At 45.3% G+C, this 15077-nt stretch overlaps 1 protein-coding gene across 11 annotated transcripts in view; it reads right to left on the reverse strand.

Moving 5' to 3' along the window:
• LARS2 (leucyl-tRNA synthetase 2, mitochondrial) overlaps window positions 1-15077 on the reverse strand; it is a 188896-nt gene that overhangs the window by 69444 nt on the left and 104375 nt on the right. The window lies entirely within an intron of this gene.

The raw sequence follows: 15077 nt of genomic DNA on the forward strand, positions 1-15077 counted from the left end.
AAAAATAGAACACTATAAGTTACATCTTTGCATTTAAAAATTCAAAAAAAAAAACTACCCTCCAAATCAGCATAAGGGAAACCGTCCCATTGATTTGTGTAAACATTTTCTATCAGAAGTGCATATATATTTTCACTGTTTTTTTGGTCTACTTTTAGTCCTAGATTCCTATAACAGGGAGGCTTTTCTACAAATTACTCTATGGCCTCAAGTACATGCCATCCTTTAGCATTTGACGATGAGACACATTCCTTCAAAAGACGGATTTAAAAGTAAATCATAGGGGGGGCCTGGGTAGCTCAGTTGGTTTAGCATCTAACTCTTGATTTCGGCTTAGGTCATGGTCTCAGGATTGTGACATGGAGCCCTGAGTTGGGCTCCATGCTCAGCAGGGAAGTCTGCTTGAGATTCTCTCTCTCTCTCCCTTCTCTTCCCTCCTCCCTCGACCAGTGCTTGCCCACTCGTGTGCATGCTCTCCCTCTCTCTCAAATAAATAAATCATTTTTTTAAAAGAGTAAATAACATATTTGAAATGTGAAGAGTCGGGGATCCCTGGGTGGCGCAGCGGTTTGGCGCCTGCCTTTGGCCCAGGGCGCGATCCTGGAGATCCGGGATCGAGTCCCACGTCGGGCTCCCGGTGCATGGAGCCTGCTTCTCCCTCTGTCTGTGTCTCTGCCTCTCTCTCTCTCTGTGTGACTATCATAAATAAATAAAAATTAAAAAAAAAAAAAAAAGAAATGTGAAGAGTCCAATTTTAAATTCTTAATTGTATTGTGATTAATACGGGCAACATAATGATGCTTTACTTGTCTAGTGTTTTGTGATTCATAAAGTGCTTTTATACACATCTCTTCATACATACTCTGGTAAGGCAGCTCACTTTCATATCAATCAACTTTTGCTGAGAAAGGTTATAGCTCTCTGATGTGAGGCTGCAGGAACAGACCAGCCAGGATTAGAACCCAGACTTACTAACAGACTTCTTTCTCCGCCAGCACAGAGATTCTCATTCAGTCATGTGATAAACAACACAGAGCTCTTTCTATACATGTTATCTGTCTATCCTCATCTATTCAATAGAGTCTGGAAGCTTCAAGATTCAGAAATTTCTTCTGCCACAGAAACTATGGATAATGGACCCCATCAAGCTGACCAGCAATGTGTTCATTCATTTCTTATTCCACCATGACGTGTTAGCCAGCCACGCCTCCACACCAGGACCTCATGTAGGCACTGGAGGCCTGGGCAAATGCAAAGTAGGATGTGCCAGAGTCCTTCCTATTAATTTTAAATAATGCACACATGCAGTCTGCTGCTGTTAGTTGGTAACCGATCAAGATTCAATGCCAGATATAATTAGCATCACAGAAAGTGAGACACAGGTTCTGGAGATGAGGCAAGGAAGAAAAAAAATAGTGGGAAGGTGGGGAAGAAAAGGAAGAGAGGGATAAATAAGGAGAGATACAAAAGAGCTGGGTGGATGAACCCCAGAGGAGAGGGAAAGTCACAGGAGTGGGTAGTGGGGAAAGCAAGGCTCCAAAAAGGAAAGACAGGAAGAAATAAAGCAGGGGGGGCGGAGGGCTTGGAAGCAGACAGGTAATGGAGGAATGGCACAGGCGAGGGAATGCTACTGTGTGTGGGGCTACGGGGCATCTGTCCACAGGAAGGCACAAGGAACAGTGTGACATGGGACACGGCTTACCAGCTGCTTGGTGACATGGTGAGCCTTTCTGTGGTAGGGCTGTTAGTCTCAAGCAACAAGCAAACGAAAGAGGGAGAGCACTGGAAAGCCTCGAGAGTTCAAGTTGTCCTTTGAACACAACAGCACACCAAGGCTAGGGAGGCCCCTTCCTTTCTGCCACCAATGAACCTAGCGATGGGACACTTGGCGCAATCCTCAGTGTAGAGACCCAAGCATCCAGGGGTGTTTATAGGTTGTTTCTAACAAATGATCCTAGGCTTCGCCCATTTCTGGACTGTTACTCATGTAAGATGAACACTGCTTTTTTATGATGAAATGCAATCAACTAGAAACTGCGGGTATTTTAAAATCTACTTGGTAATTTGGATAGGAGATCCGTGAAAACCAAATGGTTGGTAAAGATTTAAGGTAAGTTTTAAAACTTGAGAGTTTACCACGATCTGTGCTTCAGACACTTTATGATACTGATGAAACTAGAGTTCTAGGAATGCTTGCCTGAATCTCCCAAGGGAGATCAAGGAGAACTTAGAGCTCTTAGTTTTAAGTAGAATAAGGAACAAATCAACCATGTACAAATGCCAAACATACGTTCCAACTTCCTGTAATTGTGAGAAGGCTTCACAGGAGAAATCTAAAATACCTGACAGTTGGGTGCACAGGTGGCTCAGTCGGTTAAGCATCTGACTCTTGATTTTAGCTCAGGTCATGATCTCAGGATCATGTGTTGAGCCCAGTGTTGGACTCTGTGCTGGGTGTGGAACCTGCCTCAGATTCTTCCTCTCTATCCCTCTGCCCATTCTCCACCCAGATAAAATAAAATACTTGATGGTATAAAGTAACCCAACAGGACCACGATGTTTCTGTATTTGCTATAGTAAAAAATGACTTTAGGGAAGGTGGTAGAAGTCCTGCTCCAGACTGTTCATGATGCTTCAACTAAAGCGATGTGCTTTCAGTTTCTCAAAAATACCAAGTCTGCCTAAGGCCCGGGCATAGGCTATGCTTCCGGCCTGCCCTAGCCACCCTGGCTAAAGTACCCCTTCATTCTCCTCACTCTCCATCTAATTGTTCATCTCTTCTTTGGGCTGCGTGCTTGCTCTCTGACAGCCTGGTCCATCCTCCAGATTGGAAACTCCCCGAGAGCAAGGACTGCACTCGGTTTGGTTCACCACTGAGTACACCACAACTACAGTATACCTACAGTGTGCAATATATCAGAATCCACGAAAAACACGAATAAATGAGAAATGGGTCTCCTGCCAAGGTAATGTAGACACCAACCTTTTTGTCTCCTCCCCTGCCCTCCGATAATGAAGAGAAAGCCTGTCTCTAACAATCTGGAACAGCTGAGACACTGCTTTCAGGAGGTCTGTCCCAATGGTCACACCACTAACTGCACATAGGTGGTCTTGTCCTCCTGGTGCCTGGCACCACAAATCTGGCTCTTGAGGTGGCCCTTTGGTGGCCTCTCAGTCTCATTGGCATCCCTTCCTTTTTCTCTCTTAGAGATCTCAAGAGGCCTCCATCCCATGATTATAACACTATAAGCGTTAAGAGAAAGCTACAAAAGGCTAAAAACAAAACAAAACAAAAATAACAACCCCCAACCCCCTGATACCAGGTTTATTTTTAAATGTGACTTCTGGGGTGTCTAAAAATCACTGATGGTGATGGCTGAAGGCAGTATAAGATCCTGACTCATCAAAGCAAAGTTCAATTATAGGCCATGTATAGTTTACATATATTTAGTTGGATCAGATTTCTTTGGAAACTGACTAACCATGTACATCAAGGATAGTACACTTGGATGAACACTCAGCTAGCTAAAATACTGACTTGATTCAGACAGCCTGTCTCCTGACTCTTACAGATAAACAATGGCTTCTCCATCTTTTCCTTTCCTGACTCACATAAACAGAATGTGAATTGTGGAGCTATGTATGTATGCAATGGTTTGAGAATGCTCAGAAACACAGAAGAGTTTCTGTTACTGATAACACAGACTTGAGAAGCCACACAACAATTTTAGTATAACCCAGAGTGCAAGGCGAGTTCTGAGATTTGATCTCAGGATCCACTGTCCTAAAGGTGTGTGAGAGAGAACACCAAGTGAGCTGGTAAGAAATGCAAAGTACACATCATCTAAAAATATGGCTTTCTGAGAAGTCTGTTCTTTTAAAGTCACCAGTGGCTTTGGAAACGTGGACATGACATGTGGTATGTCCATTATGAATGAATCACGTACCAAAGTTCCCATGCACCATTCCACTTCAATTACAAAATGGTCACTGAGCTCCTTCTTCTACAGGAGACATTGTGTTTGGTGTAATAAAAGGCACCAGGATCTCCAGATGACACCAGGAACATGTCAAATTGCCCCAAGAGAGTCCGATCAGCAAAACCCATGAAATTCTAAGGGCCATAGTGCCTGGCTACTCCAACAGGTAAATTTTAAGAAAAAGAAAGGGAGGAAGAGGCAGATCTGCAGATTCAGACACTTAAAAGGCATCATCAAATAAAAAAAGGGAGGGTATGAATAAACCGGAGAGTCTAGGGAGGCACACGTGGGTGACTGAGCTACAGAGAAACGTTAAGGAAGTACCTATTCTAAAAGCACAGTGGCTACTTGGGAGGTCATTTATTATGGGACAGAGGCATAGGGAAGGCTTCAGGGTGCTGGCACAATTCAGCATCTTGACTTCCAAGTGTGGCTGCTTAAAGATAAATCAAGAAACTATATATTTGTTTCATATGGTTATGTGCATTTCATTTTACAGCAAAAAATGTCACAACAAAACAAAAACTTACTAGGTTTGGTACTGCAGAGGTCACAGCTCTCAATCCCAGAGGGCTCCTGGAGAGCAGGGCACAGGGCAGGGCTGGCCTGTGGGATGCAGCTTCTGACTCTGGTTTTTCTTTAGAACCCATGCGGGCCTGGCCCAGAGCACAGAAATGTGCCTTGTGTTTGACGAATGTTCATTGAATTGCCATTTAACTCCCTCTATTCGAGGGTGAGACTGAGAGAGCAGAACCAGGAGAACCAGACCCATCAGCCTCCTGGGCAGGGAAGGAATGACCTCCTTGGAACACTTCCTATGCACTGGGTACTTTTACATGTGTGGCCTCAATGAAGATGAGGCACATTTCATCTTCACAACAGTGCAAGTCCACCTTGCAGATGCGAATACAAGTTTCAGAAATCTCCCTTGCGGCACCCTGCAAGGACAGGGTTGGGGTGATGGCATTGGAAAAGCAGCGCTCAAGCCCATCCATTCCTACACCTGCTACACCATGACCACTCTGCCATCCAAATACTTAAATTAAACTTTCTCATGTCCAGGTTTCAAGGAGTGTCGACTTAGCATTCTCGAACTTTGAAGAGATGCTTTATTACAGCTCTGTCTGCTTCTATTATCTCATTTATTTTTAAATTTTATTGCTGGAAAGAAGGACTCTGGTTATGGAGTCATGGGGCTGAGGCAGTCAGTAAAATTCCCTCTCTCGGTACAGATGAGGACACAGAGGCCCCCAGTGCTTTAGCAATCTGTCCACCGTCACTTAGCTAACTGGAGTCAGGCCCCAAAACTCCAGTCCTTAGTATGCTACTCAGTCCTCATTTAACTAGCACATACTTTGCTCAAATTTTCTCCCCAGTGACACAGGGAACTTCTACTGGATCAGCTGCCCAGTACCTGAAGCTCTTCTTTCTTGGGGGCGATCCATGGTGGGTGAGTGGCAGGGACCCATCACCAACTATGGAAGCTTTCCCAGGCCCACTCTCCTCTGTGGAAGCGAAACAGGGTAACCAATCACAGTGCAGGCTCAGTACAGCCTTGGGACGCTGCAGGGTGGGAGTGAGGGACACAGAGGCACATGGGCAACTGCTTTAAGTGTTACACCAGACCTGAGAGGCTGGAGATTCTGGGACTGACAGTGGTGATGGCTTAACCAGATCTTTCCTGGGCATGGTCTTAGCTGAGTCTTGTTCTCCATGAATCCTGCCAAAGCCTGAGTCTCTGTCCTCCCCACTGAACTGTGAATAACTTGATCCTCGTCTGATCAATTCCTTTGTAGCTGAAGTTAACCAGAATAAGGTGAGGTTGCTGTTTGCAGCAAGTTTTCTAACTAATATCAATGGATTTTAAAAGTTTCAACATCCTGAATATCTCTATTAGCTGACGCTGTACTACACTGCTATCATTGTAATCAAAGTATAAAATCCTGAATATCTTAATTATATATTAATATAACAATAATATATTAATAAACTAATAATCCACCAAACTGCACATTCTAGAAAGCTTTTCAATTTATGGAATGATTTAGAGGTCCTTCAATGCCCACAGGCACATAACTAGTGTATTGTAAGTTCTAAAAATGACCCATGGCTTATCCTCTCCAACAATCGATAAATTCCATTTAACTTCCAAGCAAACCCACATGTGGTCTCATGGCATCTAATGTCTTTCCATCTGATAAAACCCACGTTACATGATTTGAAGATTAGCTCCATATCCCACACTATCCTTTCCTGCCACAGAAAATTCAGAGTTGATAGGGCCCAATGCTGACCACACTTGACGCCCCACTCCCCACCCCCGCATCACTGAAGGAGTATGTAAGTCCTCTCACCATGTTTTCCTTCTAAATTGAATTGTCAAGGCTGAAATACCTCTGGTGGAGGTGCTTTGCTTAAAATATTCAGATCTCGGTGAGGACAAAAATTTGAATAAAATGAAATGTGAATGTTTTGATATGCTAATTATGAGGGGGACTACCTGCTTAAAATCTTAATCCAATATATGAATATTTTTTAAAAACCAGAAGAAATTTTGACAAATAAACCAAATGAAATCAACATCTTGAGAACAAACCAGCAAACACTGCTTCGTCGCCACTGTAAAACAGATGCATTATGCACTGTCTTTCTTTTTTTTTTTTTTAAAGGATTTTATTTATTTGTTTGACAGAGAGAGCACAAGCAGGGGGAGTGGTAGGCAGAGTGAGAGGGAGAAGCAGGCTCCCCACTGAGTAGAGAGCCTGATGTGGGGTTTGATTCCAGGACCCTGGGATCATGACCTGAGCCAAAGGCAGATACTTAATCCATTGAGCCACCCAGGTGCCCCTATGCACTGGTTTTTGATGAACAGAGTTTTAGAGAGCACAGCCCAACAGCCCCAAGGACCTCTCCATCCTGTGCTGCCCCACCAGCTCCACCAGACCAGGAACAAGGTGGGGGGGGGGGGGGCGGTTAGAGTACTGCAGCTGTTTGATCTAAAGTAGGCTATTTTTATCTGTTTGGTTGGGTTCTTTGGTTGAGACCAGATATTCTTCCTCCTTTTTGAGGCAATTATGGTAATAGTCAATGGAATTCATCTCATCTGGTAGAGTTGGCAGTGCTTCCCTTCCCCATCCTGGCCAACCTCAGTGTACAGAAATCTTACTGGTTTACAGAATCCCCAAACCCGGGGAAACAGCAGGTTTTGACATGCTCCTTAAAAAGTATGGTGAAATCACTTTTCCAGGGACCTCAGAGGGAAGCTGAACTATCCCAGGACACGCCCTGCTCTCTCCTCTGAGCCCTCCCCATCAATCCTAAGGCTTGGCACGGTTTGGCAACGACTAATTTATTCAACATCCCTCACCTGATAAATGGGAAAAACAAAAACAAAAACAAAACTCACTCAACCAGGTCAACAGCAAACTCCAAATAATGAATTACCCAGGTCTCCTTATTGTCCTGGAACCCCTGTGCTATTTTCAGTTATCTCTATGTAAATTAAACAACCACAAAACCTTCCAACCACAAAACCGAAAAATTAACCATATGAATGGGCTCCTTACTCAATTTTTATAAATAAGGACTATACTATACTTACCTGAAGTCAGACTACCATTTCCCTGTGGTTATTACTCAGCATACACAGAAGTACTGTGGTTGGCAAAGGGCCCTTACAATCATTTTCACCAGGATAGGTCTGAAAATACTGCCATTGCTGCTCCACAGGTATACCATCTGAATGCAGATGCTTTAAGAAGCTGAAACAGGACTGTACATTAGTGAGTCTGAATAGGAGCCAGGGTTTAAGAACGTGAACCAACAAGAGATGGGCTGACGCATGCATCCGATCAAAAAAGCTTCGGGGATACAAAACATAGGAATAAAAAAGACAGAGATTAAAACGAAAAAGCTGGGGATAAAAAGAGAATTAAATATAACATGGCTAATCTGCCTCTTTCTTCAAAGAAGCAGAAATAATGCCAGGAATAAATCCATACCTCCCAAGAGAGGACAGTACGTGGGCTAAAGCATTAAGAACAAGGCACAGCAGGCCCACAAATAAGAATTCCAGAAGAAGTGGTTTTAAAAACATGATACACTTTAGAAGACCTTGGTTAAAAAAAAAAAAAAAAAAAAAAAACTTTAAAAAAATGGTTTAGGCAAACTGAGAAATAAAGTGGATTTATTAGCTACTAAGGGAGAGAGTTCAGAAACTGGAGCCCAGAGAGCTGGACACAGATTGGAGGCAGAATAGAACAGAAAGACTTAATGACAAGATTTAATTAAAATGGACACTTTTTAAAGTCTCAACATTTAGCCTAGTTCTGAATCAGTGGGATCTGAGTAGCAATTATGTTTGAATTATAATTCGTATGTACTTTTTTCTAAAACTAAATCTTGTGGCCAAGATGTCCTTATTCTTTTTGTTTTTGAGATCATTTCAATGCAGTCACTCCAAAGACACAGTGTATCAGCGTACATTTGAGGTGTAATAAAGGAAAATAAATGCTGAAGGCAGTAAGATGCTTACAGAAACTCCAGATGTCCTGTCTAGAATATTCTAGAGGGATAAGCTCTCCCGCAGTCTAGTCTCCTTCTCCTGTGTTGACTCTGGCATGAAGTCTCCCACAAGGACTTCTGCATTACAAAGCTCACTTGGCAATGTTTACCTTGTTCACTTCCCTCTGACAGCTGTACTTTCACCTCTCTTCTGAAGGTGATATGTATTTCTAGCAAAATCCATTTGTTGTGGCATCTCAAGGCAAAACATTTATTTGCAAAGACAGCTGTGCTATCCAAGAGTCTCAATTCCAGAGAAGGTGTTGTTAACCCAGAAGGGAGATAATCAGTACTGAGCAAGGCATCCTACTGATGATACACAACTTGCCAACAAGGCGTGCATTTCTGGGGCCACGAGGGTAAGAGGAGGAGAGCCGTCAAGCAGCCCACACGAACACTGAGTGTGCATCTCAAGGCCTAGTCAAAGAGAGAAACACACCAAGTACTATTAAATAGCTTCCAAGCAGCTGGACAGAAGGAAGGGCTTTCTGGGTGCAACCACCAGGGATGCATGTGGGGAGGGAGACCAGGAAGCATGGTGGCAGCCATTCTGGGTAATCTCTGATTCCTGTATGCATACGTTCACTCAGGCCACACCTAGCAGTCTTTTCCCCCCACTTCAGACCCAAGCAAACCACTGCTCTCTCAGAACAGTTCTAATTCCACGAACTTCCAAGAGGTACTGACCACAGGTTCTAAAATGTCACCACCATGCCCCTAAAAATGTAGATGATAGAGGACAGGATCTCCTGGTGACAGTCATCTATCTGGATGAGGCTGCTTCTGATTCCCAGGGGCCACTCAGGTCACCTCCCTGCCCCTGGATGGACAGGACACAAGCAAGGCTATCCTGTACCCCACAAGAAGGGGAGCAAGCAGTGAAACAGCCACACCATGCACTCAGCCCAATCTGTAGCTCTGGGCTAGCCTTGTCTGGAAAGGTGCTTTTGTTCTGGGAAAGCAGAGTCTTGGGAGCAAGACTGAAAGCTTTTATTGGTCTAATAAGGGAGGAAAAAAAAAATGGGGACAGCAGTCTCACGGGACATTCCGCTCAATTACCTTCAAGTTGGAAGCCTGCCTGTAAATTGAAAACTTGCAGGAACATAAGACCATCCCTTCCGAGGCACTCGGGTCTACAGAAGATATGTAAATAAATGCTGACATAACCCTGCTATCAGGTGTTTTGGTTTATGATTACTAAAATGATGATAATCATTCTGGAAAATATGAAGGATGAAGAACAAGTTTCCCACAATCAATATAAATACCTAGGGAGGTCACTATTAATATTTTATTCCATGGCTTTCCATCCTACTTATACCTCATCTTCCACTGATTCAAAGATACACATTTTCTTTCTTCCTTCCTTCTAAAGATATTTATTTATTTATTTATTTATTTATTTATTTATTTATTTATTTATTTATTTATTTGAAAGAGAGAGAGAGAGAATGAGAATGAGCGGGGGGAGGGGCAGAGGGAGAGAGAATTTCAAGCAGACTCCCTGCTGAGCATGGAGTCAGATACAGGGCTTGATCCCATGACCCTGAGATCATGACCAACATCAAGAGTTGGATGCTTGGGGATCCCTGGGTGGCGCAGCGGTTTGGCGCCTGCCTTTGGCCCAGGGCGCGATCCTGGAGACCCGGGATCGAATCCCACATCGGGCTCCCAGTGCATGGAGCCTGCTTCTCCCTCTGCCTGTGTCTCTGCACCTCTCTCTCTCTCTCTGTGACTATCATAAATAAAAAAAAAAAAAAAAAATTAATAAAAAAAAAAAAAAAAAAAAAGAGTTGGATGCTTAACGACTGAGCCACCCAGGTGCCCCAAAGATGTATATTTTCCCCACAAATGCTGAAACTGGGACCTGTCTTATAATCAATGGTGCCTTTGACACCATTTTTCTTTCTTATGGAACAAAAGATGTAATGCCAGTCACGTGTTACAGCTGATAAAATGTACTAGGGTTGTGGGTACTCATGGGATCTTCATGTAGTTAAGATCATGCTGTTAGTCTACTCTTTTTAAACTACCAGAGTGTGCATTTTGCTGGAGTTCACAACTTATTACCGCTCTAGAAAGGATTAAATCTTTATTTCGAGCAAATCTGACACTCAAAATTAGCCACCGTGGAATAGTAAACAAAACAGAGAGAAATGGAAAGATACTGTGGAAAATTGTTTTCCTCTCTAAGAAGGACATTTATTTTGAATAACAAAGCACTATCATATGATTATGGATATGGCTGTTAATGCCTGCTTGCCTCACAGCACGGCAGCCATGGGATCAGTGTCCTTGTTCCCCAAGCAGCCAGGCTCCAAAGGTCTAGGGTAAGGACAGGACGTTGGAGGAGAGATATGACACAAAAAGACACAGTTTCAGGTTAGAGGCCAGCAAACCAATTCCATCAAGAACAAGCTAGAAAACTTCCAACCACTGTCCTTGCCATTACCTGGCCACCTATGCCCTGCCCCTGCCCTTATTACACTTCCTACTGTGCTAATGTCTGGCCTTCCTGCCAATACCTGCCCTCTGACTGCACGGAGTGCTCAGAAATGCCTGGTTGCTTGGGAACCTGTCCTCAAGAGCTGGTGGAAAGCACGCAGACCTGGCTCTCAGGAAACCCAAATTGGGTGTTGGCTTTCTTGGGCTTGGGAGCCTAGTTTTAAAATGAGGAATGGGCCAGGTCTGTCATTTTCAAGGACACCTCGAGCTGGCCAGGAGCCGCCGGGGGAGTAGGAGGTGGGGCAAGATGTATGCTGCTAAAGAGCAAGCAATGCCCGATCCTTTTAATTTGTCTTTAGATTGCATACTGATTTTGTAATTTCAAAATCATGAGGTTTTTTTTTGTTTGCATTTATGTTTTTCAGATCAGGGCAGGGATTTAAAAAGCACGAGAGACTGCGGGCTAAATGTTGGGGAGCCTATGCACTGTTTGCTCAAGTCTCTTCTAGCTTTAAAATCCAAATGTTGGGGTACCTGGGCATCTCAGTTGTTTATGCCTCTGACTTTGGCTCAGGTCATGATCTCAGGGTCATGGGATCAAGCCCTGGGTCGGGCTCCAAGCTCACTGGGGAGTCTGCTTGAGATTTTCTCTCCCTCTCCCTCTGCCCCTCTCCTCAGTCATGTGCATGTGCTCTCTCTCTCTCAAATGAATGAGTTTGTTTTTTTTTTTTTTTCTTAAGATTTTTATTTATTCATGAGAGACACACAGAGAGAAGCAGAGACATAGGCAGAGGGAGAAGCAGGCTCCCTGTGGGGAGCCCGATGCAGGACTCAACCCTGGACCCTGGGATCACGCCCTAAGCTGAAGACAGACACTCAACTCAACTGCTGAGCCACCCAGGCATCCCTCTCTCAAATAAATAAAATCAATCTTTAAAACCCAAATGTCTCCCTAAGCTAAAGGGGTTCACTGGTAACTACACTCAGCAGCTCTCTCTGGCATACCTAGAGACCCCCACAACAAGGTGATAACAAAGCCCTTTATTCTCATGGGGTCCAGTTAACACTTTGAGAAGGAAAGAGATTCTTACACCCCAACGGATCTGGCCAGGAGCTCAGAAAGCCCCCTCAGGGTTTAAGAGCAAGACAACATGTTTAGTTTTGCCTTCATTTTTTCCTAATCAGATCTACAATTTATTTCATTTTCAGTATAACTGAAGAAGTATAGGTTGACCCTTGAACATCATGGGTTTGAACTGTACAGGTCCACACAGTACAGCACCATAAGTGTATTTTCTCTTCCCTAGGATTTTTTTTTCTTTTTAAAGATTTTATTTATTCATGGGAGACACAGAGAGAGAGGCAGAGACACAGGCAGAGGGAGAAGCAGGCTCCCGTAGGGAGCCTGACACAGACTCAATCCCAGGACTCTGAGATCATGACCTCAGCCAAAGGCAGACGCTCAACCACTGAGCCACCCAGGTGCAGAGGGAGAAGCAGGCTCCCTGCTGGGAACTCAACACAGACTTAATCCCAGGACTCTGAGATCATGACCTTAGCCAAAGGCAGACGCTCAACCACTGAGCCACCCAGGTGCCACTTCCCTATGATTTTCTTTCCTCCTGGCATTTCCTCTTCTCTAGGTGTCTTCATTGTAAGACTACAGTATATAATACATACAACCCACAAAATATGTGTTTATCGACTGTTTCTGTGATGTTAGGTCTCTCTGGTCAACAGTAGGTTATGACTAGTTAGATTTCTGGGGACTCAAAAGTTATCTGTGAATATTCAACTGCATGGAGAGGGGGCAGCAGTCAGCACCCCTGAACCCCATGTTATTCATGGGTCAATGGTATTTATTTCTCTCATTTTTCCCTTTGCAGTCATTCCTTCTATGTTAGATACAAAACCCCCCAAACAACACAGAAATGGAAGCTTCTTGTTTGTCAAGCGTGCACACTGACCAGGAGCCCATGTGTCTGCTTCAGAAGTGCTTTGGGCAGGCTGTGCAGGCACAGCTGTCCTCAGTTCCCAGACTGCAAGGCACCAGGAAAAGGGAGAGGAGGGCTCACAGGGAACAGAGCTGATGGAGAACACACACAGATGTGATCAGGCACTGGCAGAGGGCCTGCCAGAGGTGGCCAGGAAGGCCCTGTGTCTAGGGAGAGGAAATCTAATTACCAGTGTCATCTCGGTACCATCCACAAACACTGTGGGTTCCTGAACCCTGGAGCCAGGGCCCTTGCCCTGCACCAACTCTGATGAACCCTTCCGGGCAGAGTTCCCACCAAAGGCTGCGAGGAGCCAGCCAGCCACCCCTCTTGCAGTCTCACTGTCACCCCCAGCTGTGGCTGTGACCCACTCCAAGCAGCAGGAGGCTTGGGGACTTCAGGGAGCTGTCGGTCTCAAGGCACCTGCTTTCCTTTCGGCCCTGTTCCCAGCCCTGTTCCCTGGGTCCTGCCCACTTCCACTCCAGAATGACTTCCAGGGGGCTCAGGGGTAGCTTTCCCTGTAAGAAGGCTGACGATCACCCCAAGTTGTGTAGAGGGAACAGCATGGAGGGTGGGGGATTGAGTTCACCTTACAGCTTAGGGGAGGAATGATCCTAGAGAGGCAGGGAATACAGAGGAGAGAAAGAAGTCAGAGAGATTATGTAAGGAGGAGCAGATTTAACAACTAATTAGTTTTGTGAGACAGGGTGTCAAAACCAGATCTTAGGGACGAGAGCAGAGTCTGTGGCTTCCAAAAGAAGAGACAGCCAGGGCAGGGGGAGAATTCTAGAAGGAAGCTCGCACTCAGAGGGTGCCCCTGAGCGCTGCTCTCAGAGTTCAGGGGTCTGGAGCCTGCAAGGGTTCAGCTACTCTTACCACTCAGGAGCGGAGAACATATTTTGTTTTTACAAGCAGAGAGGCATAAGGCCACCCTTCCAGGCCTGGTGAGCACCAAGAGGCATGGCAGGGATGATGCCATAATAGCTTTAAAGCCACAGGGCTTTTAAAAGCCAACCCTCACATTAGATAAGCCCAAGCATCATCATTAAATGTGGCCCTGGCCAGTGTCCTCACTGCTTTTTATCCCAACAGCCCTGCAGAGAAGCAGACAGCTCATTAAACATGTCTCACCTGTCCCTCTCGGTTCCCAGAAACTTGGCCTCCTCAGCCCATCTCTCATCTGGGCCTCCACCCACCTGTGAAGAAGCAGGCCCCGGCATGAAATCGGGGCAGAGGTGCAAGGGGGCAGGGGCATGGAGGCTACTCCCTCTCATTTTCCCTGATTTCTTGAGGGCTCCCCGATTTCATGAGGGCGCATTGTTGCCTGGCTGTTCTTGCCAGCAGAAATTCTACTTGCAAATACCTGTGAGACATGAAGTTTCCTGCATGTCTGGAAGGCAATAAAATGTTCCCTGAGAGACATTCTGCACTTCCCATCCTTCATCACTTCCTGGAGATCCGCCTCACCCCCTCCCTGGTGCTCACCTGTGTTGTCACAGGGATCCTATTGTGCTGTGCCCCCTCAACCTGAGCCCGTCTCCTGCACTAGCCTCCATGCTCCCTGTGGGCACCTAGCCCAGGTCTGGCCGGGCGCTGGGTAACATCTGGGGAAAGAATGAATGAATTCACTCCCTGAGATGTGATACAGACTGCCAGCCACGAGCTCCAGCACCTGGACTTGAACCCCAGTGCTATTACTTATTAGCAGTGGGAGCCTTGGTTTCCTTTTCACTAAAATGGGGATAACAGGCACCCCAGCCTTCAGGGGGAATAACATGAGGGTTACGTAAGATGGTGTCTGTATGAAGCCCGAGCACTGATCAGATCTGATCAGATCATGGGCAAACAGGAAGGAAATGGGAAGAGAAGATAGACTTTGATATTCTAGCAGCTACCAGGTAATTCCTGAACACTTGGACGGTATACCCACCAATCTAGGGTGGTGGCTGACTAAGCACCATAACGGCATGATGATGCCCATCTTACCGCCAAAGGGGAACCTATGTACAGTGCCCCAGGAGATGAGGGCCTCCGGGAGGCAGCATCTGGGGGCCACAGGAGGCAGCCACAGAAATCAAAACTGCAGATCTGTTAG

This window comes from Canis lupus, chromosome 20, assembly GCF_011100685.1.
Source record: "Canis lupus familiaris isolate Mischka breed German Shepherd chromosome 20, alternate assembly UU_Cfam_GSD_1.0, whole genome shotgun sequence".
NCBI classification, from domain to species: domain Eukaryota; kingdom Metazoa; phylum Chordata; class Mammalia; order Carnivora; family Canidae; genus Canis; species Canis lupus.